Consider the following 26,879-nt stretch of genomic DNA (forward strand, 5'->3'; position numbering starts at 1 on the left):
AATTCTTATGCTATGTTCTGTTTGTGTCAGGACACTCACTGATAAAGAACTAAACCTGAATCATCTAACCACATAGCCTGTCAAGTACAGGATAATTGCATTTAACTGAAGTATTACCTAGTTTTCCATGTTTCAAATTATGTAGTAATGCTATAGTAAAACCAGGCTCATTTTAATAAAATGAATCATTTTATTAATAATATAATAGTAAAGAGAAGGAAATTTGAATCTCAGACCTACAGATTTCTTCTGAGGGGACTGTCATCAACAAAACAGATAAAAAGAACTAGGGATATAAATGGTGTAAGTCTCATACTTCTCAGCTATGGGCTGTGAAATGGCTTCTTAAGCTTCATTCTCAACCAAAGAAATGACCATCTGTCAACAAAGATACTGCTTTATTCACTGTGTTTAAGAATTTTGAATTTGATATGTTATTCATGAATTTGTAAATGATTAAAAATGAAAGTAAGTGCTTTCCACCACTAAGCACATTGAAGATGATCATGCGTACCCATGGGCAAAGAAATTTTTATGCATCTGTCTCCAACACTGTGCCACACTCACGTATCTAAAGACATTCAGTAGTCATGTTTGTAAAACAAAAACATGTAAGATTTACTCATCAATTGTCACATATAAACATTAGATTTTATTCTTTTAGTGCCTTAGAAGTATAAAGAGAATACAAATAAGTATCAGTTAAATCCCATAAATGCTAGATTTTTAAAAAAAAAATCATGGAAGGATACATGAACCATATTTATATAAAGCTTCAAGCCTAAAAAGTAAGGAAATTGGAAATGTAAGGACATGGATAGTTCATGCATTGATACATGTCATATAATTGATATACACTACTGTGTATTATTATATGTATAGGGATCGATATATATGATAGCTTCATTTACACAATTATATACTACATATGCTGGATAATTGAGAATAGTAGTTATATCACAATGTAGAAGATATATGCTTTAGTGTATTGGCAATGTTTAATTAAAACATTTTTTAGATTTATGTTATTTTGTGTATTAAAGTGTTTTGTCTGCAAGTAGACATATGCATATCTGGTGCTTGCAAAGGTCAGAAGAGTGTGTGAACTTCCCTGGAAGTGGAGTTATACATGCTTGTGAGCTATTATATGGATACTGGGAACTGGAACAATGTCCTCTGCAAGAGCGACAAATACTCTTTATTGCTGAACCATCACTCCAGCTCTGGTTCAATTTTAATCTTCATATCAGATTAATATATTTACTAGGAACCAGTCTGAGATCTACAAGAGCGACAACTCTTCTTGAGTCCTAAGCTATTTCTTTAGCCCCTATTTTGTTTTTTATTAAAAATAAATTCTTTTATACAATATATTCTGAGGATAGTTTCCTCTCCCTCAGCTCCTCCCAGATCCTTCCCACTTCTGTCTATCCAAATCCATACTCCAGCAAACACACATAGATCCAAACAGGCATATCATGAGAATATCAGCAGCAGCAACAACAATATGGTAAAATAAAAACAAACAAGAATATGACAAAATACACAGGAGAAAAAGAGCAGATAAAAGAATTACAAGAAACATACACATATGTTGGCACACAAAGAAATCCCCGAAAAACAATAAATTAGAAACCATAATATATATTATACACATATATGTATACAAATATAATATATATATATACAAAGAACATATGAGGTAAAATAAATAAATAAGTGCATAAATACATAAATTAATAAATCCCTGTCAAAATATTATGAAACAAAAGAACCTCCCAAACTGCAATTGAGTTCGTTTTCTGTGGACCATCTACAGCTGGACATGGGGCCTGCTCTTATGATTGATTAGTATACCAAGTAAAACTCAGTTGAAGTGAACTAGTGTTTCATTTGCAAACCATTATCAAAAGAAGATAGCTTCTGGGCTTGTGTGTACTTCTCTCAGAGCTTGTACTCTGTTTGAGTTAGACTTGTGCAGAAACCCTGTGCACAACCCTGGGGTCACTGTGAAGTGCTTATGTGCATATGTTTTGAAGGCCTTGTTTTCTTGGTGTCCTCCATTCTTCCTGGCTTATACAATCTTTCTTTCTTCTCTTACTCAGCTTCCTGAGCCCTGAAAGGAGGAATTTGATGGAGACATCTCATATAAGATTGAGTGTTCCAAGGTCTCCCAATCTCGGCAGATTTTCCAGATGTGGGTCTCTGTATGTGTTATCATCTACTGCGGGAAGAAGCCTTGCTGATAATTTATCCCTCATTTATATTTTAGAGTTTTTATATTTCCTATGTTCTTAAAATTATCTTTTAATAATACACAACACACACACACACACTATATATATATATATATATATATATATATATACACATACACATATGTTTAAGTCAATCAATCCATGCTTTATTTTCATTTTGTTATATGGGTACATGGTTCTTTCTTTCTTTCTTTCTTTCTTTCTTTCTTTCTTTCTTTCTTTCTTTCTTTCTTTCTTTCTTTCTTTCTTTTCCTTGTTAGTTTATTAAGAATTTCACACAAGGAATTTGTTCACATTCACCTCTATCCCTCACTCATCTCAAATCTGCTCCCCTGTTTCTTTATCCACCAAAGTTTTGACCTCTTTTCTGTTTTTTTTTTTAAACCATTCAGTCCAATCTGTGATATCCCTACACACTTGGAGATATGGTTTTACACTCCAGCAAGGTCTACCTGACTGGGACCATACATTTATAAAAACCTGATGCTCTCTTTACCAACAGGTATCAATTGCCAGTAGCTACTTGGCTAGGGGAATGACTAAACTGTTTTCAGGCTCTAAACTTCCCTGCCCTGTGGAGCATGATAACTGTGGATCACAACTGGTGGACCCTGGGAGGGGAAGCAAGGTGTGACAAATAGGAACTAAGTGTCCCCAGGTGATGGGGCTAGAACAGACCTTTGGGAGGCAGCTTCAGTGAGATAGCTCATTTTAATGGGGGGGGGGAGAACAAAGACTATTTAAATGTTTGGGGGATGAGCAGGGGTGATTGTGGTCAGTCCACATCATTCACAGGGCCAGCCTGTGGGTGATGCCTCATTTGCATTAGGAGGAATTCCAGGTTCTAGTGGACTTGACCTTATAAGGGGAGAGGAAGTTTAACCTAGCTACCTGGCTAACCTTGCCTCTAGTGGAGTGTCGCGACCACCCTCGCCGGCAAGGAATGACGCAACACAGGAAGATCTTCTTCAAGCAGTTTACTCAGGATCCCTGTACAAGCTTCTTCTGACTCGGTAGAGACTAAGCCAAGCCCTTAAATACTAATAGCTAGCCAATCAGGCTTAGCTACATGGGCATTGCTGATAAGCTGTATCCACGTGGAAGGCTCAAGATTCAACAGGCTCCACCCAAATAAGGAGTTGTTTACAACAGGGAGCCCTCCAGCGGGAAGGCGGAAAGCAGAAACCCGCGCCATTTTAAGGGCGTGGTAGCAAGCAGCTCCCTACAGTGGAACAAACCTTGGATCACAGGGCTCTGTGTGCTGGGACATACATGAAGGGTGGGTGCATGGAGGGAAGTTCTACTGCCAATCTCAGAATGAGATTTCTGGGGTTTGGACATACCTTGACCGCACTCTTGCTCGGGGCCTGCTTCCAGACTCAGTTCCACATTTCCTCAGCCCCACACTTAATAACCACTTCCGCTCTCTATCCTGGCATTAGTTCTGGTTTGAGTTGAACTTCCATGGGTCTTATTCATACTGTCACTACTGAAAGTTCATACTTGTAGCTCTCTTACTATAACCTGCAAGCATTTCCTTGCAGTCATTCACTGGCTCTGTCTCTTAAACACTTTCTTCTCCCTTATCTGCAATGATCTTAGATCTCAGAGTCTTTGAGGGGGGGGAAGTAGTGTAATATAGATGCTGAGTATTCTTCAATCTCTTCTCTGAACACTGAGCTTTTACAGGTCTCTATGTTAATCACAAGCTACAGCAAAAGGAAGCTTCCCTGATGAAAGTTAAAAGATGTTTTAATCTATGGCTATAATAATTAGTCCTTAGGAATCCGTTTAACGTTATGTCCATTTAGAAGAATAATAGCATTTCGAGCTCCCCTAAGGCCTATGACCTGTCTAGTTATAAGATCTTGGATTAATTATGGTATAAGGTATGGAATTCAACTTTTGACATGGGCATGAATTCCAATCAGAAATTGAATGGTTTTGAAAGTGGCTCTTTCTGGTAACCATGACCTCACGGTACAGAAAGCAAAACTGGGTAAAGGAGGGAGTAGTTCTGGCTTGGGTCCCAATGATGTCATAAAGCAGTTGTATGGAAGTGGCTAGTGATGTTCTAGCAGCACTCTATGTAACTCAGACGTAAAGTTGGAGAAGCGGCTAAAACTAGATGAAAGGCTATATAAATTAGAAAGCTGTCTACATATTACTAGCTATCAGTCAACACTGTTACTTCAGATCTCAACAATTTTACTATTGTCCCAGGAAATAGATGAAGACCAATCACATATATGTATAATTTTATGGTGGTGGAACTTGACCCCAATTCTTTTTCTATGAGAGGCAGATCGACCTGTTGCCTCTGGCTCATTGTTTCCTGGTCTTGTCTTCAAGATGAAGTGTAGTGATAGCTTAATTCACAGTTCAATTTAACCCTTGTAAATCTGGGGGAGACTGGTGCTTCAGGGCAAGATGATATGTCATAAAGCACCGAGCAATTATGATGACATAGCTGCAACCAAGTCTAAACTCTTGCAGCTTCTTCCTTAACACACAAAGGAAAAATCTATTCTGGCAATAAAATTTGATTGCACAGAAACAAAGACAGCATTTCCAGAAGAAGGTCTGGTTCCAGCCTATTTAGCGCTTGCCATGTTTATGTCTTGATTGGCTTGTTCTCAATAGTTGTCTAGTTCAGTCAATAACTTGGAACACTATAGGACCTAAAGTATTCATTTCAATATTTGATAGTGGGAAATTTTAAAATCTGTGACCTTGAACATGTACACTTCAAGAAAATAGTGAAAAGGAGTCCTTACCTATGACTGAGAAGCTATTGACAGGGATGGAGAACCCATTTTCTTCTAAAGGACGATCCTAGGTAGGTCAATTACATCAAGTGGATGGACCCCCATCTCAAGTATTTTCAGCATGAATAGGATTCAGTGGATCATTTTAAAAGGACACAAGTGGGGTGCAGGTATGGATGTTAGTTGATCTGGGATAATTAGGTAAGGATTAAGGGATGAATATGATCAAAATACATATGGCATGTTTAAAGAATTAAGATAATATATTATTAAAAATAAAATACTAGAAAAATGTAAGAACAAAAGTCAGAAAGAACATCATCTCCCTTTCTATGTGTCATATCTATAAGACCTTTTCCACTCTGAACACATGAGAAAACAAGTCCTACTGTAAGTCACATAAATTTTATTCATAATAACACAAAATAGCAAGCATGATCACTATCCAAAACAAACTTGGAAATTCTGGAATAAAAATGATTACATATGGAAAAGTATAGAAAATATTTAATAAGTGATAAAGTATCTCCAGGAATGGTGGTGTAGGCAGCCTTGTGATTCCCAGCTTTAGGGTTGCTGGAGGATTTCTAGTCTAAGACCTATATAAGCAAGACAGTTTAAAACAGTGGTTTTCAAAGTTTCTAATATTGTGACCCTTTAATAAAATTTCTTATGTTGTGGTGACTCCCAACCATAAAATTATTTCTGTTGTGACTTCACTGTAAATTTGATACTCCTATGATTGGTAATGTAAGTATCTGTGTTTTTGTAGTTGTTTTGTTACACAGGACTAAAACCCCTGTAAAAAGGTTGTTCAACGTTCAATGGTGTCACAGCCCACAAGTTGAGAACCACTGATCTAAAACAAAACAGAACAAACAAAAACTAAAGTCTTAATAATCTTATACACTAGAAAGAGCCACTCCTTAGATATTTATAGTTAATTACCCAGGCAAGATAATTACATAGTTAATTTGCATATTTAAAATGAGTAGATTGATTTTTTTGAGGGATGTAAGGTTAATCTACAGGATAATTTACAGTGAAAGATTAAGAATTTGTGAAATCTCATTGACCTAATTTAACTCTCAAATCACTTGATGCTGTATGGTTTGTCTAGTGTTTGTTTCAGTGAAAGCATTTTCAGTTGTGACTGCACCACATCTGTGAGTGACCCTTCTCCCTTAAGTGGACATCATTTATATCAATTTTACTGTGGCTTACTAAGAACAATGAAGAAGAGGATGCAGAAGGAATATCTAAATGGAGAGACTTTGAGTCTACATAGCCGGGTTGCAATCATGCATGAGATCAGTTGTCAAGGCAAAGTCCTTAAGCATTAGTGTAAGAAGCAAGGATATGCTACATTTTCAGTAAGGTGTTTTATAGCATTTTATGGTTAGAATGTGAAATGTACGTCCCCTGCAGGCTCCTATTTTAAGTGCTTGACCCCTAAGTGTTGTGGAACTTTGAAGTCTTTGGGATCAGAAGACATGGTGCTGGGCGGGCAGATAAGTAAGGGTGGGTTTTGGGGTACTTCCATGGTAGTGATGTCTGGTCTTCATAGCTCCTTATATCTGCTACTGTTGAACACCAACACAAGCTCCTGATGCAACAAATAGAGTTGCATTTTGTTACACAGGACTACAGGAATGTAGCAACTCAGGTGGAGGATACTAATAAGGAGCAAAAGTGAAACGAGGAGAAGGAAGAGAAGGTGGAGGGAGTCTGTGGAGGAAAAGTGATTATGCAAGATGAACTTTAAACACACTTCTCGTCCAAGGTTGTATAGTACCTGAGTTCAAATTTCAAGAGCTTCTGGAAACTTTCAAAGACTGTTAATCAATTTTCAACAATATTTGTTTATTTATCAAAGTCTTTCAAGCATTGGAGCAGCTCAAAAGAATAAATTATTCCATATAGTCAGACATTGAAACAATACAAGGTATGCATTTTTCTTTTCAGTGATCTATGAAAAATTAGCCTCAAATCCCACATTAGGGTATCTTCTTAGCAAAAATAAAATATTCTTGGTATTTCCTTGTGCAACATAGGTGGAACACATTATTTAATGTAGGTTACTAACAACAACAACAACAACAACAATGAAGAAGAAGAGTATCAGCCAACTGTTTATTTTTTGTCACTTTTATTGAAATGCATATTATAAAATAATAACTTGTGTTTTAAAAGAAAATATAAACAAATATTAGACACTATAAAATATTGTTTTATATTGTGGGCAGCAAAATGAGCTAGTAATTAATAAATAAAGAAGGGATGAAAAGAAGAAAATAAATTATAAAAGAACACACTTTAAGGTAAGGTAAAGAATGTGTTTTTCTAAAAGAAGCCTACCAACCCATGAGCATGATGATCTTCTGGTATCTTCTTCAAGTTCTTTCTTCAGTGTCTTAAAATTCTATCTTACAAATCTTCACTTTCTTGATTAGAGTTATCCCAAAATATTTTATATTATTTGATACTATTAGTACAAAGAAAGATGGTACTTTCTTGATTTCTTTCTCAATCGCTTTGCCATTTGTATATAGGAAGGCTACTGATTTCTGTGAGTTAATTCTGTATTCAGCTACTTGGCTGAAAACATTATTAACTTATGAGTTCCTCAGTAGACTTTTTAGGTTCTCTTATGCATACTATTATATCACCTACAAATAAAGTTACTTTTACTTCTTTCGTTCCAGTTTTGTTCCCCTTGATCTCCCTGTTGTCTTACCACTCTTGTTAAGAGTTCATGTAATAGATTACATAGGTATGTAGAGAGGGGATACCTTTGACTTGTTCCTGATTTCAGTGGAACTGCTTTGAGTTTTTCTACACTTAAATTGATGTTGGCAATGGGATTTATTATGTTGAGGTATGTGACTTGTTCCCTAATCTCTCCAAGAGTTTAATCAGTCATGCAGGGGTATTCCATTTGTGAAAGACCTTTTCTGTATCTAATGAGATAATTATGTGTTTTTTGTCTTTTAGTTTGTTTATATCATGACTTACATTTATACCTTTACATGCGTTAAGTCAACCCTACATCTTTGGGATGGAGGATCATGGTGAATGACCTTTTTGATGTGTTCCTGGGTTTTGTTTTCAAGTATTTTATTGAGAATGTTTACCTTTATGTAAGGAGGAAAAGGTGTCTGTAGTTCTTTTTTGTTGTTGGGTTTTTATATGTTTGTGGCTTAGTCAGGGTTTCTATTCCTACACAAACATCATGACCAAGAAGCAAGTTGGGGAGGAAAGGGTTTATTCAGCTTATATTTCCACATTGATGTTCATCATTTAAGGAAGTCAGGGCTAGAACTCAAGCAGGTCAGGAAGCAGGAGCTGATGCAGAGGCCATGGAGGGATGTTCCTAACTGGTTTGCTTCCCCTGGCTTGCTCAGCCTGCTCTCTTATAGAACTCAAAATTATCAGCTGAGGGATGGCACTGCCCAAAAGGGGCCCTCCCCGCTTGATCACTAACTGAAAAAATGCCCCATAGCTGGATCTCATGTAGGCACTTCCTCAACTGAAACTCCTTTCTCTGTGATAACTCCAGCCTGTGTCAAGTAGACACACAAAACCAGCCAGTAAAGTTTGGGTACTATAGTTACTATGGTTATATTAAATGAATTGGACAATATTACTTCTGTTTTTATATTGTGTGATAATTTGAAGAGTATTGACACTATCTCTTTTTTGAAAGTCTAGAAGAATTCTGCACTAAGACCAGGTAGACCTGGGCTAATTTTGGTTAGGAGACTTTTTTTTAATACTTTTTTTATTTTCAATATTCTTTTTTACAATCAAAATGACTTTCCCTTTCCAGATTCCCCCCTCCCCATAAATTCCCTAATCCCTCTTCCCTCCACCCATTCTCCTATCAACCCCCTCCTATGTCTCTGTCCTGGTATTCCCCTACAATGCTGGAACAAGCATTTTCAGGACCAGAGACCTCTCTTTCCTCTTTCTTGGGAGTCATTTGAATTGTGAATTGTGTCCTGGTATTCAGAGTTTCTAAGAGAATACCCACTTATCAGTGACTGTATTCCATGTGTGTTCTTTTGTGATTGGGTTACATCACTTAGGGTGATATTTTCCAGATCCAATCATTTGCCTAAGAATTTCATTAATTCATTGTTTTTAATTGCTGAGTAGTATTCCATTGTGTAATTATACCACATTTTCTATATCCATTTCTCCATTGAGGGACATCTGGGTTCTTTCCAGCTTCTAGCTATTATAAGTAGGGATGCTATGAAAATAGTGGAGCATGTGTCCTTATTGCATGCCAGGGAATCCTCTGGGTATATGCCCAGAAGTGGTATCACAGCGTCCTCTGGAAGTGTTAGGCCCAGTTTTCTGAGGAACAGCCAGACTGATTTCCAGAGTGGTTGTACCAACTTGCATTCCCATCAGCAGTGGAGGAGTGTTCCTCTTTCTCTACATACCCACCAACACCTACTATCTCCTAAGTTTTTAGTCTTAGTCATTCTGATGGGTGTAAGGTGAAATCTCAGGGTTGTTTTGATTTGCATTTCCCTAATGACTAATGATGTTGAACATTTTTTTTAATTTTTTTATTCGATATAATTTATTTACATTTCAAATGATTTCCCCTTTTCTAGCCCCCCCCCACTCCCCGAAAGTCCCATAAGCCCCCTTCTCTTCCCCTGTCCTCCCTCCCACCCCTTCCCAGTTCCCCGTTCTGGTTTTGCCAAATACTGTTTCACTGAGTCTTTCCAGAACCAGGGACCACTCCTCCTTTCTTCTTGTATGTCATTTGATGTGAGGATTATGTTTTGGATATTCCAGTTTTCTAGGTTAATAACCACTTATTAGTGAGTGCATACCATGATTCACCTTTTGAGTCTGGGTTACCTCACTTAGTATGATGTTCTCTAGCTCCATCCATTTGCCTAAGAATTTCATGAATTCATTGTTTCTAATGGCTGAATAGTACTCCATTGTGTAGATATACCACATTTTTTGCATCCACTCTTCTGTTGAGGGATACCTGGTTTCTTTCCAGCATCTGGCAATTATAAATAGGGCTGCTATGAACATAGTAGAGCATGTATCCTTATTACATGGTGGGGAATCCTCTGGGTATATGCCCAGGAGTGGTATAGCAGGATCTTCTGGAAGTGAGGTGCCCAGTTTTCAGAGGAACCGCCAGACTGATTTCCAGAGTGGTTGTACCAATTTGCAACCCCACCAGCAGTGGAGGAGTGTTCCTCTTTCTCCACACCCTCTCCAACACCTGCTGTCTCCTGAATTTTTAATCTTAGCCATTCTGACTGGTGTAAGATGAAATCTTAGGGTTGTTTTGATTTGCATTTCCCTAATGACTAATGAAGTTGAGCATTTTTTAAGATGCTTCTCCGCCATCCGAAGTTCTTCAGGTGAGAATTCTTTGTTTAACTCTGTACCCCATTTTTAATAGGGTTGTTCGGTTTTCTGGAGTCTAACTTCTTGAGTTCTTTATATATATTGGATATTAACCCTCTATCTGATGTAGGATTGGTGAAGATCTTTTCCCAATTTGTTGGTTGCCGATCTGTCCTCTTGATGGTGTCCTTTGCCTTACAGAAACTTTGTAATTTTATGAGGTCCCATTTGTCAATTCTTGCTCTTAGAGCATACGCTATTGGTGTTCTGTTCAGAAACTTTCTCCCTGTACCAATGTCCTCAAGGGTCTTCCCCAGTTTCTTTTCTATTAGTTTCAGAGTGTCTGGCTTTATGTGGAGGTCCTTGATCCATTTGGATTTGAGCTTAGTACAAGGAGACAAGGATGAATCAATTCGCAATCTTCTGCATGCTGACCTCCAGTTGAACCAGCAATATTTGTTGAAAAGGCTATCTTTTTTCCATTGGATGTTTTCAGCCTCTTTGTCGAGGATCAAGTGGCCATAGGTGTGGGGGTTCATTTCTGGATCTTCAATCCTGTTCCATTGATCCTCCTGCCTGTCACTGTACCAATACCATGCTGTTTTTAACACTATTGCTCTGTAGTATTGCTTGAGGTCAGGGATACTGATTCCCCCAGATTTTCTTTTGTTGCTGAGAATAGTTTTAGCTATCCTGGGTTTTTTGTTGTTCCAGATGAATTTGATAATTGCTCTTTCTAACTCTGTGAAGAATTGAGTTGGGATTTTGATGGGTATTGGATTGAATCTGTATATTGCTTTTGGCAAAATGTCCATTTTAACTATATTGATTCTACCGATCCATGAGCATGGGAGGTTTTCCCATTTTTTGAGGTCTTCTTCCATTTCCTTCTTCAGAGTCTTGAAGTTCTTGTCATACAGATCTTTCACATGTTTGGTAAGAGTCACCCCAAGATACTTTATACTGTTTGAGGCTATTGTGAAGGGGGTCATTTCCCTAATTTCTTTCTCAGCCTGCTTATCCTTTGAGTATAGGAAGGCCACTGATTTGCTTGAGTTGATTTTATAACCTGCCACTTTGCTGAAGTTGTTTATCAGCTGTAGGAGCTCTCTAGTGGAGTTTTTTGGGTCACTTAGGTAGACTATCATGTCGTCTGCAAATAATGATAGTTTGGCTTCCTCCTTTCCAATTTGTATCCCTTTGACCTCCTTATGTTGTCAAATTGCCCGAGCTAGTACCTCAAGTACAATATTGAAAAGATAAGGAGAAAGGGGGCAGCCTTGTCTGGTCCCTGATTTCAGTGGGATTGCTTCAAGTTTCTCTCCATTTAGTTTGATGCTGGCTACCGGTTTGCTGTATATTGCTTTTACTATGTTTAGGTATGGGCCTTGAATTCCTGTTCTCTCCAAGACTTTAAGCATGAAAGGATGCTGAATTTTGTCAAATGCTTTTTCAGCATCCAATAAATGACCATGTGGTTTTTTTCTTTGAGTTTGTTTATGTAGTGGATTGTATTGATGGATTTCCGAATATTGAACCAACCCTGCATTCCCGGGATAAAGCCTACTTGATCATGGTGGATGATCGTTTTGATGTGTTCTTGGATTCGGTTGGCAAGAATTTTATTGAGTATTTTTGCATCGATGTTCATAAGGGAAATTGGTCTGAAGTTCTCTTTCTTTGTTGGATCTTTGTGTGGCTTTGGTATCAGCGTAATTGTGGCTTCGTAGAAGGAATTGGGTAGTGTTCCTTCTGTTTCTATTTTGTGGAATAGTTTGAAGAGTATTGGTGTTAACTCTTCTTTGAAGGTCTGGTAGAATTCTGCACTGAAACCATCTGGTCCTGTGCTTTTTTTGGTTGGAAGACTTTCTATGACTCTTTCTATTTCTTTAGGCTTTATGGGACTGTTTAGATGGTCTAGTTGGTCCTGATTTAATTTTGGTATTTGGTATCTGTCAAGGAAATTGTCCATTTCCTCCAGATTCTCCAGTTGTGTTGAGTACAGGCTCTTGTAGTAGGATCTGATGATTTTTTGGATTTCCTCAGTTTCCGTTGTTATATCTCCGTTTTCATTTCTAAGTTTGTTAATTTGGATACTTTCTCTGTGCCCTTTGGTCAGTCTGGCTAAGGGTTTATCTATCTTGTTGATTTTCTCAAAGAACCAGCTCCTGGTTTTGTTGATTTTTTGTATGGTTCTCTTTGTTTCTACTTGATTGATTTCGGCCCTGAGTTTGATGATTTCCTGCCTTCTACTCCTCCTGGGCGAAGTAGCTTCTTTTTGTTCTAGGGCTTTCAGGTGTGTCATTAAGCTGGTAATGTATGCTGTCTCCATTTTCTTTTTGGAGGCACTCAGGGCTATGAGTTTTCCTCTTAGCACTGCTTTCATTGTGTCCCATAGATTTGGGTATGCTGTGTTTTCATTTTCATTGTGTTCTAAAAACTCTTTAATTTCTTTCTTTATTTCTTCCTTGACCAAGGTATCATTGAGTAGAGCATTGTTCAGTTTCCACGTGTATGTGGGTTTTCTGTTGTTTCTGTTGCTATTGAAGACCACTTTTACTCCATAGTGATCAGATAGGAGGCATGGGATTAGATCTATCTTCTTATATTTGTTGAGGTCTGTCTTGTGGCCAATTATATGGTCGATTTTGGAGAAGGTACCATGAGGTGCTGAGAAAAAGGTATATTCTTTTGTTTTAGGATAGAATGTTCTATATATATCTGTTAAATCTAATTGGTCCAAAGCTTCAATTAGTTTCATTGTGTCCCTGTTTAGTTTCTGTTTTCCTGATCGGTCCATTGAGGAAAGTGCAGTGTTGAAGTCACCCACAATTATTGTGTTAGGTGCAATGTGTGCTTTTAGTTTTAATAAAGTTTCTTTTACGAAAGAGGGTGCCCTTGCATTTGGGGCATAGATGTTCAGGATTGACAGTTCTTCTTTTTGTATTTTTCCTTTGACCAGCAAGAAGTGTCCCTCAGGGTCTCTTTTGATGACTTTGGGTTGAAAGTCAATTTTATCTGATATTAAAATGGCTACTCCAGCTTGTTTCCTGAGACCATTTGCTTGTAAAATTGTCTTCCAGCCTTTTACTCTAAGCTAGTGTTTGTCTTTGACCCTGAGGTGTGTTTCCTGTAAGCAGCAAAATGTAGGGTCCTGTTTACGTATCCATTCAGTTAGTCTGTGTCTTTTTATTGGGGCATTAAGTCCATTGATGTTAAGAGATATTAAGGAATAGTGATTGTTACTTCCTATCATTTTTGACGTTATTTTTTAAATTTGAATGCTTAACTTCTTTTGGGTTTGATGAGAGGTTACTATCTTGCTTTTTCCAGGGTGAAGTTTCCCTCCTTGTATTGGTGTTGTCCTCCTATTATCCTTTTTAGGGCCGGGTTTGTGGATAGATATTGGGTAAACTTGGTTTTGTCATGAAATATCTTAGTTTCTCCATCTATGGTGATTGAGAGTTTTGCTGGATATAGTAGTTTTGGTTGGCATTTGTGTTCTCTTAGAGTCTGCATGAGATCTGCCCAGGACCTTCTAGCCTTCATAGTCTCAGGTGAAAAGTCTGCTGTGATTCTGATAGGTCTTCCTTTATATGTTACTTGGCCTTTTTCTCTTACTGCCTTTAGTATTCTTTCTTTGTTTAGAACATTTGGTGTTTTGATTATTATGTGACGGGAAGTATTTCTGTTCTGGTCCAGTCTGTTTGGAGTTCTGTAGGCTTCTTGTATATTCATGGGCATCTCTCTCTTTAGGTTAGGGAAGTTTTCTTCCATAATTTTATTGAAGATATTTGCTGGCCCTTTAAGTTGTAAATCTTCACTCTCATCTATGCCTATAATCCTTAGGTTTGGTCTTCTCATTGTGTCCTGGATTTCCTGGATATTTTGGGTTACAAGCTTTTTGCATTTTGCATTTTCTTTAACTGTTGAGTCCATGGTTTCTATGGAATCTTCAGCATCTGAGATTCTTTCTTCTATCTCTTGTATTCTGTTGTTGATATTTGTATCTCTGTCCCCTGATTTCTTCCCAAGGCTTTCTATCTCCAAAGTTGTCTCCCTTTGAGTTTTCTTAGTTGTTTCTACTTCTGATTTTAGATCCTGGGTGGTTTTCCTTAGCTCCTTCACTTGCATGTTTGTGTTTTCCTGTAATTCTTTAAGAGATTTTTGTGTTTCCTCTTTCATGAGCTCAGCCTGTTGACCAAAGTTCTCCTGTATTTCTTTAAGAGATTTTTGTGTTTCGTCTTTCATGACCTCAGCCTGTTGAGCAAAGTTCTCCTGTATTTCTTTAAGTGTTTTTTGCATTTCCTCCTTGTTGGCTTTTGTATTCTCCTGGATTTCTTTCAATGATTTTTGTGTTTCCCTTGCAAGGGCTTCTAACTTTTGATCCATTTTCTCCTGAATTTCTTTAAGTGTGTCCTTCATGTGTTCCTGTACCAGCATCATGACCAGTGATTTTAAATCCAAATCTTGTTTTACTGGTGTGATGGGGTATCCAGGACATGTTGGTAGAGGAGAATTGGGTTCAGATGTTGCCATATTGCCTTGATTTCTGTTAGTGACGTTCCTGCGTTTGCCTTTTGCCATCTAGTTCTCACTGGTGTTAGTTTGTCTTGTCAGTGCTGGACTCACCAGTGCAAGCTGCCCCTTCCCAGTTGGCCTCTGGTGCACAGCTTACCTCCTGCGCTGCTTGTAGACAGGGTGCTGCTGCCCAGGCTGTTCAGATCCCAAAGCAGGCACCCGAAGGCTCCCGCTGGGGCCCGCTGGATTCACTGGAGCACACTGACTTCTCCCAGCTGGCCGCCCGGAAACCCAGCTAGCCACTTGAAGGACTTGGATATGTGGTGCTGCCGCCCAGGCTGATCTGGGCAGTGGAACTCCCAACCGGGTTGGTGCACACAAGGCTAGCCTAGCTGCTCAGGCCCTGAATCTAGGCAAAAGCCTGGCAGGCCAATGTTGGTGCAAAGCTCCCCTCAGCTGTGGGTGTTAATTGGGTGTGTCAGGTGGCTAGGATGGTGGCATGCGCGAGTTCCCTGAGAGTGCTGGGAGAGTCTGCTGGGCTAACAACCTCCTGGCTGGGTCAGCACACAGATGGCCCAACGAGCAGCCCAGGGCCTGGGGGCAGTCCAGGGCCTGACCGTCTGAGACCCCTGCTATGTCCTCCTTGGGCTATGCCTGTTAGCTGGTTTGGTTTTGCCTGCTAGGTCTCTCTGGCTTCCCGTAGTCAAAATGGTGGTGGTGCACAAACTGGCCTGGATAAACAACCTCCTGGCCGGGTTGGCACACAGATGGCCCACCGAGCAGCCCAGGGCCTGGGGGCAGTCCAGGGCCTGACCGTCTGAGACCCCTGCTATGTCCGCCTTGGGCTATGCCTGTTAGCTGGTTTGGTTTTGTCTGCTAGTCTCTCTGGCTTCCCGTAGGCAAAATGGCGGCGGTGCGCGCCGGCCCGGGCAAACAAGCTCCTGGCTGGGTCGGCACACAGATGGCCCGCCGAGCAGCCCAGGACCTGGGGGCAGTCCAGGGCCTGACCGTCTGAGACCCCTGCTATGTCCGCCTCGGGCTATGCCTGTTAGCTGGTTTGGTTTTGCCTGCTAGGTCTCTCTGGCTTCCCGTAGGCAAAATGGCGGTGCTACGCAAACGGCCCCGATAAACAACCTCCTGGCTGGGTCGGCACACAGATGGCCCACCGAGCAGTCCTGGGCCTGGGGGCAGTCCAGGGCCTGACCGTCTGATACCCCTGCTATGTCCGCCTTGGGCTATGCCTGTTAGCTGGTTTGGTTTTGCCTGCTAGGTCTCTCTGGCTTCCCGTAGGCAAAATGGCAGTGGTGCGCGCCGGCCCAGGCAAACAAGCTCCTGGCTGGGTTGGCACACAGATGGCCCGCCGAGCAGCCCAGGACCTGGGGGCAGTCCGGGGCCTGACAGTCTGAGACCCCTGCTATGTCCGCCTCGAGTTATGCCTGTTAGCCGGTTTGGTTTTGCCTGCTAGGTCTCCCTGGCTTCCCTTAGGCAAAATGGTGGTGGTGTGCGCGCCGGCCCGGGAGGAAAAAAACCTCCTGGCCGGGTTTGCACCCCGGTGGACCCCCGATCAGCCCAGGGCCTGGGTGCAGGCCAACGCCCGTCGGGCTTAGACCCCCGCGATGTTGGTCTCGGGTTATATTTGCATACCTCAGTCTGATTTCTCTGGCGACCGAGAACCAATATGGAGCCCTGGTAACTGACTGGCGGGAGGCAGAGTTCTGATGTGGCTTCTGTGTGGTGAAAGGCACCGTAAATCCGCCGCTGCTTGCAGCCTGGCTGGCCAGCGATGGCCAGTGGTCGTGGGCGCCGGGTCTGCCTGGACCCTGTCCGCTTGGTTCTACTGCTGATGGCCCTTCCTCTGGACCAGCCGCTGCTGCTGCTGCTGCTGCTGCTGCTGCTGCTGCTGCTGCTGCCGCCGGTCTCCCCATAATTTTATTGAAGATGTTTGCTGGCCCTTTAAGTTGTAAATCTTCACTCTCATCTATGCCTATAATCCTTAGGTTTGGTCTTCTCATTGTGTCCTGGATTTCCTGGATATTTTGGGTTACAAGCTTTTTGCATTTTGCATTTTCTTTAACTGTTGAGTCCATGGTTTCTATGGAATCTTCAGCATCTGAGATTCTTTCTTCTATTTCTTGTATTCTGTTGTTGATATTTGCATCTCTGTCCCCTGATTTCTTCCCAAGGCTTTCTATCTCCAAAGTTGTCTCCTTTTGAGTTTTCTTAGTTGTTTCTACTTCTGATTTTAGATCCTGGATGGTTTTGCTTAGCTCCTTCACTTGCTTGTTTGTGCTTTCCTGTAATTCTTTAAGAGATTTTTGTGTTTTCTCTTTCATGACCTCAGCCTGTTGACCAAAGTTCTCCTGTATTTCTTTAAGAGATTTTTGTGTTTCGTCTTTCATGACCTCAGCCTGTTGAGCAAAGTTCTCCTGTATTTCTTTAAGTGTTTTTTGCATTTCCTCCTTGTTCGCTTTTGTATTCTCCTGGATTTCTTTCAATGATTTTTGTGTTTCCCTTGCAAGGGCTTCTAACTTTTGATCCATTTTCTCCTGAATTTCTTTAAGTATGTCCTTCATGTGTTCCTGTACCAGCATCATGACCAGTGATTTTAAATCCAAATCTTGTTTTACTGGTGTGATGGGGTATCCAGGACAGGCTGGTAGAGGAGAATTGGGTTCAGATGTTGCCATATTGCCTTGATTTCTGTTAGTGACGTTCCTGCGTTTGCCTTTTGCCATCTAGCTCTCACTGGTGTTACTCGGTCTTGTCAGTGCTGGACTCACCAGTGCAAGCTGCCCCTTCCCCGTTGGCCTCTGGTGCACAGCTTACCCCCTGCACTGCCTGTAGACAGGGTGCTGCTGTCCAGGCTGTTCAGATCCCGAAGCAGGCACCTGAAGGCTCCCGCTGGTGCCCGCAGGATTTACCGGAGCACACCGACTTCTCCCAGCTGGCCGCCCGGAAGCCCCCGCTAGCCTCTTGAGGGACCTGGAGATGTGGTGTGGCCGCCCAGGCTGATCTGAAGCGGAGAGAGTTGAGCTGAGGGCTTCTGCCTGAGGCCTTGCCCCAGATTGTGTCTGTGGACCAGATGGAGCCCGTGTGCACCCCCAGGGAGCGCCGATGGTGTATGCTGCTGTGACCTCCCCTGTGTTCTGATCACTCAGCTGGGCAGCCGATTTCCCAACCGGGCTGGCGCACACAAGGTTAGCCTTGTCGCCCAGGCCCTGAGTCCAGGCAAAAGCCTGGGAGGCCAAGGTCCGAGCAAAGTTCCCCTAGAGCTATGACTGTTAATTGGGTCCGCCAGGTGACCCGGATGGCTGGTGTGCACGTCCGCACTCCCCGAAAGCACCGGGAGAATCTGTTGTGCTAACAACCTCCTGGGCGGGTTGACACACAGATGGCCCACCAAGCCGCCCAGTTCTTGGGGTCAGTCCTGTGCCTTTTGGGGCCTAGACCCCCGTTTTGTTAGCCTCAGGCTACACTTGTTAGCCGTCTCTGCCCTCCCGAGCACTCTGGGTCCTGTAGGCAAAATGGCGGTGCGTGCGCCGGCCAGGGCAAAAAAACTTCCTGGCTGGGTTGGCACCCCGATGGCCACCCGAGCAGCCCAGGGCCTGGGTGCAGGCCAACGCCCGTCGGGCTCAGACCCCTGCGGTGTTGGGCCTCGGATTATGTTTGTGTACCTCAGTCTGTCAGATCTCTGGAGTCAGAAATCAAGATGGAGGTGAGTCTCTCCTGACTGGCGGGAAGCCGAGTTCTGAAGTGGCTTCCATGCAGTGAAAGGCTCCACAGAACCGCAGCTGCTTGCCGCCCGGCTGGTCAGCGAAGGTCAGTGGTCATGGGCGCAGGGCCTAACTGGACCCTGTGTCGCCTTGGTTCCACCGCTGATGGCCCTTCAGCTGGACCAGCCACTGCTGCTGCCGCCTCCGCCGCCGCCGCCCTGGATCTATGTTGAACATTTTTTAAGGTACTTCCCAGCCATTCGAAGTTCTTCAGGTGAAAATTCTTTGTTTAGTTCTGTACCCCATTTTTTATATGTTTATTTGGCTTTCTGGAATCTAACTTCTTGAGTTCTTTGTATATATTGGATATTAGCCCTCTTGCCAGATCTAGGGTTGGTAAGGATCCTTTCCCAATTTGTTGGTTGCTGTTTTGTCTGCTTGACAGTACCCTTTGCCTTACAGAAATTTTGTAATTTTATGAGGTCCCATTTGTTGATACTTGATCTTAGAGCATAAGCTGTTGGTGTTCTATTCAGGAACTTTTCCCCTGTCCCCATGTCCTCAAGGGTCTTCCCCAGTTTCTTTTATATTAGTTTCAGTGTGTCTGGTTTTATGTGGAGGTCCTTGATCCACTTGGAGTTGAGCTTAGTACAACTCAACTCATATTCTTCTGCAAGCTGACCTCCAGTTAAGCCAGCACCATTTGTTGAAAAGACTATCTTTTTTCCACTGGATGGTTTCAGTTCCTTTGTCAAAGATCAAGTGACCATAGGTGTGTGGCCTCATTTCTGGGTCTTCAATCCTGTTCCATTGATCTGCCTGCCTGTCACTGTACCAGTACCATGCAGTTTTTTAACAGTATTGCTCTGTAGTACTGCTTGAGGCCCAGGATACTGATTCCCCTGGAAGTTCTTTTACTGTTGAGAATAGTTTTAGCTATCCTGAGTGTTTTGTTATTCCAGATGAATTTGAGAATTGCTCGTTCTAACTCTAGGAAGAACTGAGTTGGGATTTTGATGGGGATTGCATTCAATCTGTAGATTGCTTTTGGTAAGATGGCCATTTTTACTATCTTAATCCTGCCAATCCATAAGCATGGAAGATTTTTCCATTTTCTGAGGTCTTCTTCAATTTCCTTCTTCAGAGACCTGAAGTTCTTGTTGTATAGATCTTTCATTTGTTTGGTAAGAGTCATCCCAAGGTACTTTATATTGTTTGTGGCTATTGTGAAGGGTGTCATTTCCCTAATTTCCTTCTCAGCCTGCTCATCCTTTGAGTATAGGAAGGCTTCTGATTTGCTTGAGTTGATTTTATAACCAGCCACTTTGCTGAAGTTGTTTATCAGCTGTAGGAGTTCTCTGGTGGAGTTTTTTGGGTCACTTAACTAGACTATCATATTATCTGCAAATAGTGATAGTTTGACTTCTTCCTTTCCAATTTGTATCCCTTTGATCTCCTTATGTTTTCTAATTGCTCTAGCTAGAACTTTAAGTACTATATTGAAAAGATATGGAGAGAGAGCAGCCTTATCTAGTACCTGATTTTAGTGGGATTGCTTCAAGTTTCTCTCCATTTAGTTTGATGTTGGCTACTGGTTTGATGTATATTGCTTTTACTATGTTTAGGTATAGGCTTTGAATTCCTGTTCTTTCCAACACTTTTAGCATGAAAAGATGCTGAATTTTGCCAAATACTTTTCCAGCATCTAATGAAATGATCATGTGGTTTTTTCTTTGAGTTTGTTTATATAGTGGATAGCATTGATGGATTTCCATATATTGGAAATTCATGCTCCCTGGGATGAAGCCTACTTGATCATGGTGGATGATTGTTTTGATGTATTCTTGGATCTGGTTGGCAAGAATTTTATTGAGTATTTTTGCATCAATATTCATAAGGGAAATTGGCCTGAAGTTCTCTTTCTTTGTTGGATCTTTGATGAAGTACAGTTTTTTAACATATTTCTTCAACATTCTTTGGATTTCTTTGGCGTAACATTCTTTGAATTTCTTTGGTGTAACATTCTTTGGATTTCTTTGGTGTCTCTTCTTATGTCCTCCTATTCATATCTAATTTTATTCTATTTTGTGGAATAATTTGAGGAGTATTGGTGTTAGGTCTTCTTTGAAGGTCTGATAGAATTCTGCACTAAAACCATCTGGTCCTGTGCTTTTTTTGGTTGGGAGACTTTCTATGACCCCTTCTATTTCTTTAGGGGTTATGGGACTGTTTAGTTGATCTATTTGATCATGATTTAATTTGGTATTTTGTATCTATCTAGGAAATTGTGCACTTCCTCCAGATTTTTCAGTTGTGTTGTGTATAGGCTTTTGTAGTATGATCTGATGATTTTTTGAATTTCCTCCATTTCTGTTGTTATATCACTCTTTTCATTTCTAATTTTGTTAATTTGGATACTGTCTCTGTGCCATTTGGTTAGTTTGGCTAAGGGTTTATCTATCTTGTTGGTTTTCTCAAAGAACTAGCCCCTGGTTATGTTGATTCTTTGTATGGTTCTCTTTGTTTCTACTTGACTTTTTTTAATATTTTTATTTTCTATATTCTTTGTTTACATTCCAAATGATTTCCCCTTTCCCAGATCCCCCCCTCCCCATATGTCCCATAAACCTTCTTCTCTCCATCCCTTCTCCAATCACCTCCCTCCTTTTTCTCTGTCCTTATATTCCCTTCCCATGCTAGATCAATCGTTTCCAGGATCAGGACCCTCTCCATACTTCTTCATGGGAGTCATTTGTTATGCAATTTGTGCCTTGGATATTCAGGGCTTCTGGGCTAATTAATATCCACTTATCAGAGATTGAATTCCATGTGTATTCTTTTGTGATTGGGTTACCTCACTTAGGATGATATTTTCCAGATCAAACCATTTGCCTAAAAATTTTGTGAATTCATTGTTTCTAATTGCTGAGTAGTATTCCATTGTGTAAAATACCACATTTTCTGTATCCATTCCTCCTTTGAGGGGCATCTGGGTTCTTTCCAGCTTCTGGCTATACTTGACTTTTAATGGCTGCTTCTATTTCACTAGAGGACACTGGTCCATTTAAATCACTTATCTGATCTTGATTTAACTTTTGTAAGTAGTGCGTATGGAAAAATGATCTATAATCTTGAGATTTTCCAATTTGATGAAGTACAGTTTTTTAACATATTTCTTCAACATTCTTTGGATTTCTTTGGCGTAACATTCTTTGAATTTCTTTGGTGTAACATTCTTTGGATTTCTTTGGTGTCTCTTCTTATGTCCTCCTATTCATATCTAATTTTATTAATTTGATCTTTCATTGCCTTTTAGTTAATTTGTCTAAAGGTTTGCCAAACTTATTGATCTTTTTCAAAGAACTAATCCTTTGTTTCAATGATTCTTAATATTGTTTGTTTGTTTGTTATTTTATTGGTTTTCCTCCCAAGTTTGATTACTTCCTATTGTCTACTCATTTTAGGTGTGATTTCTTGTTTTGCTCTAAAACTTTCAAGTGTGCTATTAAGTTATTAGTATGAGATCTGTGAAAGTTTGTATGTAGGAACTCTGTCCTATAAACTTGTCTCTTAGAAGCACTTTCATAGCATCCCATGAGTTTGGGCATGGTAAGTATTTGTTCTCATTCAGTATAAATGACCATTAATGAAATTAAAGTCCTAGAAATAAACCCGCATACCCATGGATACCTGATTTTTTATAAAGAAGCCAGAAATATACAACACACACACACACACACAACCCAAAAAACAAATAACCAACATCTTCAACAAATGGTGTTGGTCAAACTTAATGACTGCATGTAAAAGAATCCAAATAGACCCACAGTTATTACCCTAAACTAAACTCAATTGCAAATGTTTCAAAGACCCCAAAATAAAATCATTTACATTGACGCTGATAGAAGAGAAAATGGACTAATCTTGAGCTTAACAAAGGAAAGATTTTCAAACAAAACACCATTAGCTCAGGCACTAACATCGAAAATTAATAATCAGGCCTTTTGAACTGAAAAACTTCTTACTGCAAAGGACATTGTATTCTGAAAGAATGAGAAAAGATTTTTTACTAACTACACACCTGAAAGAGTTAATATTTAAACTTTATAAAGAATAACAAAAATAAACCCTAAAAAAATATAATAGAAACAAATAACCCAATTTAAAATGTGGTACAAGTACAAACAGAATTCTCAAAAGAGAAAGCTTAAATGGTGAGAAATGCTTTCTTGTTCAACTTCCTTAGTCACCAGAGAAATACAAATCAAAACTACTTTGAGATGTCATCCTACACCCATCACCATATCTAAGATCAATAAAATAAATGATGGCTCATGTTGGTGAGGATGTGGAGTAAGGAAATCACTCATCCACTGCTGGTAGGACTGAAACTCATATGGACACTATGGAAGTCAGTGTGATGGTTCCTTTGGAAGATAAGAATCTATTTACTTCATCCAGCTGTACCACTCTTTCACATATATTTAAATGATGCTTCATTCTACCACAGAGACAGACATGCTATTTCTCAAACATGTTAATTTCTGTGCTATCCATAATAGTCAGATATTGAATATAACCTAGATGTCCCACAACAGATAAATGGATAAAGAAAATATTCTACATTTACACTGTGGAGTATACATAGTCCTTAAAAAATGAAATTCATGAGTAAATAGATAGAACTAGAAAAAAAATCCTGAGTGAGGTCAGATGGACCGGGAAATCAAATACGATATTAGTTCTTAAGTCAGTGATATCCAAGCAACCAATCTATAGAATTAGAGATTCGGTACAGAGTAAGGGAATAGGCGGTACAAATGTATATCCCTTCTAAAGGGAAATAGAATATATAGGTATGGATGTATATGGGGTGACTTGAATAAGAGGATCATTGGGAAGGAGGAGAGAAGAGGGAGAGAATACAGAGTCAGACAGCAAAGCTAAGGGTCATTTGAGGGACAGCATGGAGACCTAATACAATGACGTTTCCTATAATATATGCATACATTAGGATGATCTAATGAAATCACTAAACAATGGAGGAGACAAAGCCTCAGCTGGACATCTTTCCTCACCAAATGAAATTTCAGTACTTGGAGTGTTTCATCTAATTGAGTTGTTGGCCATAGGGGTGCCATGGGAACCCTCAAACAACCCAGGCTATGGTTGCTATCAACAAACTGAAAGCAAAGGCTCATAGCTGAAGTCGACACCAACACAATTCACTGAATATGCAGAAATCAAGCAGGTCTGACTTTGAACCTTTCCCTATGTGTCCCTATATCTTTGATACAGAAAGATATTCCCCCAGGCTACCAAATGAGAAACATAAACAGCCAGAAGTCCTCTGGTCTGCAATGTAGTACTGCCTGGAAGACATGCTAATGCAATGGTGGCAACAAAGGAGTATCCAACCAATATCTGATTTGGCTTAAGGGCCCCTCTATGAGATGGACTCCATACCTGACACTGCTTAGATGACCAAGAACCTGAGAGTAGATAGCCCAGGGACCTAGGACAAACCAAATACTACTCTGCTAAAAAACAAACAGAAAAAAGACGTATCAATAAAATAACTGCTAATGCCATTCTGCTATACTCATAGATCAGCACCTTGCTCAAACACCATCAGAGAAACCTCCTTTTGTCGATGGAAACAAACACAGAGACCCACAGCCAGACATTATACAGAGAGTGAGAGACCTAGAAACATTCAGTGCTAAAAATGACATCCCAGCGAAATCCCACTACTAAGGACTCAGGGATCCCTGCAGAGGAGAAGCTGGAAAAAGTTTAAGAGCCAGAGGATGAAGGATACCAAGGAAACACGACTGTTGACAGATCTACACCAGATGGCTTCTAAGACTGAAAGGAGAAGTAGTCACATGCCCCTATCCCTAACTCAGAAACTCTTTCCAATTGATACCCATAACCACTTTCTTTTTTTTTTAATATTTTTATTTTCTATATTCTTTGTTTACATTCCAAATGATTTCCCCTTTCCCGGATCCCCCCTCCCCATATGACCCATAAACCTTCTCTCCATCCATTCTCCAATCACCTCCCTCCTTTTTCTCTGTCCTTATATTCCCTTCCCATGCTAGATCAATCCTTTCCAGGATCAGGACCCTCTCCATACTTCTTCATGGGAGTCATTTGTTATGCAATTTGTGCCATAACCACTTTCAAATTAAAATTTTGTTTCCTCTAAGGACATTTCATTGAGGAAACAAACTACTCTTGTGTGCCGGCTGTATGCCCACCAGTAGAGAGCCAGCAGAAATCAAACCCACCAGCGCCTTTGTACCTTCCTTGTCTCACATTGTGCCAGAGTTTTTCTCCTTTATTTTATTATATTTCATTTTATTGACTTATCTTTTTCACTCTACAGGAACTTTGGATATATATATTATAACTTCCAGTTTGGTGTTTTTATGTTATTCCTGAGTGTGTGAATGAGTGAATCTTTGGATCCATACCTGTTTCTTGTGCCCTTTCTTCTGTTTGTTATGTCCTATTCTGATGTGTTAGTTTTGGTTTTGTCTTATTATATTTCATTTCCTATGGTCCCTTTATACTGTATTATACTATTATCCCTTAGAAGCCTATTAGTTTTCTTATGAGATAGGGGTAAATCTGGATTGGAGAGAACATAGGGAAGAACTGAGCTGGGAGGAGTAGAGGGAGAGGGACAAAAATTAGAATATATTATGTGAGAGAGATAATCTATTTTCAACAAGATAAAAATAAAAACAAAATATGAAAAGGCAAAATTATATGGGAAAATGAATAAAAAATAACTTTAAGATACACTATGAATAATTTATCACATTCCAGAATCTAGTTATGTATACTTTGGATGCTCTGAGAAATTGTTAGAACACAGCCCAAATAGCTTGAAACCATTGAACTGTACCCTTCTCGTCAACTGTATCCCCTCTGTCCCCATGACAGCTTGGCATCTAAGGTTCAGTTTGTTTTCCTCTGAAGTTTTACTTATTTTCTCCCTCTGGATTATTTTAAATGTGTTAGAACTAACTTTGTTTCACGTTTCTAGTAGTATCCTTCTTATTAAATTCTCTTTAAAGTTTTTCTTTCTTGTTTTTTCCCCCTCTATAGTAAACAAAGTTCTTTTCTCATTCTGATTATGGGGTTTCATGAGTATTAAGGTAGGAACAGACTTTGTTGCTGTCTTATGCCTTTGAGAAGCAAGGTGTGTTCCTTTAAAGAGTCTGCAACCTTGTTTACAAGAGAGCTTTGGGAGTGGAGGCTGGCTTCTGCTCTTAGGAACCCTTAGCAGGTGACAAATATGATAATTGTCTTTGAGTACATTTAGAAATGGATCTGCAAATGAGGAAAATTACAAAAATAGAAAAGATAGTTTAATTTTCAATAAAGTTTGCAGCAGGTTAGATAACAATGTCAGTCACTCATTATTTCAGAGGCAGGGGAGAAAATGCAATTGCAGAATACAACTGTGGAATATATTGGGATGCTATCATCAAGCCCAGCATGATTTTTATTGTTTGGATAAAGCTCAGTGCTATGCTCCGAAGCCTAATAAACACTGGAGTGCAGTTCTGTGACTTGTATTCCCAGCTGCTCTTTGTTTAACACGAAAGCCCAGCCACCAACATTTCAGCTCCAAAGCTTGTGACTTTCTGGGTGTTTAAGCATTTTTAAAGCTACATTTTTTTTTAAAAGCAAAAGCTTAAGGGTCACCCTCTGGCTATTGACCCCTCTTCTCTATTCAAGGGATTGATGGCTGTATAGAGGAAGAGCAAGTGCTTCAAGGCCAGTTGTAGGTAGGCACACAGAAACCCACCCCCCAACCAGATCTAGAATCCATTCCCATGTCGGATTTCATGTATTGCAATGTTCTCTTGTTCCACCTGCAAAGTTCCTGTTCCTATTCAGATGTGAAAGTCCCCCATATTTTCAAGTGTCTGAATGTTGTCTCCAACTGAAAACACTGGGATTGTCACAGGGTCTTCAGAAAGTGAGACCTCACTGGAGGAAACAAGTCTCTAGAAGCAGGTTTTATTTGCTACATGTGAGCCTTTCTAATGAACAAATGATACCTATATTCCATAGAATTATTTTACACATTTGTTAACACAGTACATGCATATAAAATAAGCATAACAACTAGGGCATTGTTACTTGCTCTCAGGTCATAATAAAATATATGATGATAATAATTGAAGATTAAGAAAAATGAAATC

This window comes from Apodemus sylvaticus, chromosome 18, assembly GCF_947179515.1.
Source record: "Apodemus sylvaticus chromosome 18, mApoSyl1.1, whole genome shotgun sequence".
In the NCBI taxonomy this organism is placed as follows: Eukaryota; Metazoa; Chordata; class Mammalia; order Rodentia; family Muridae; genus Apodemus; species Apodemus sylvaticus.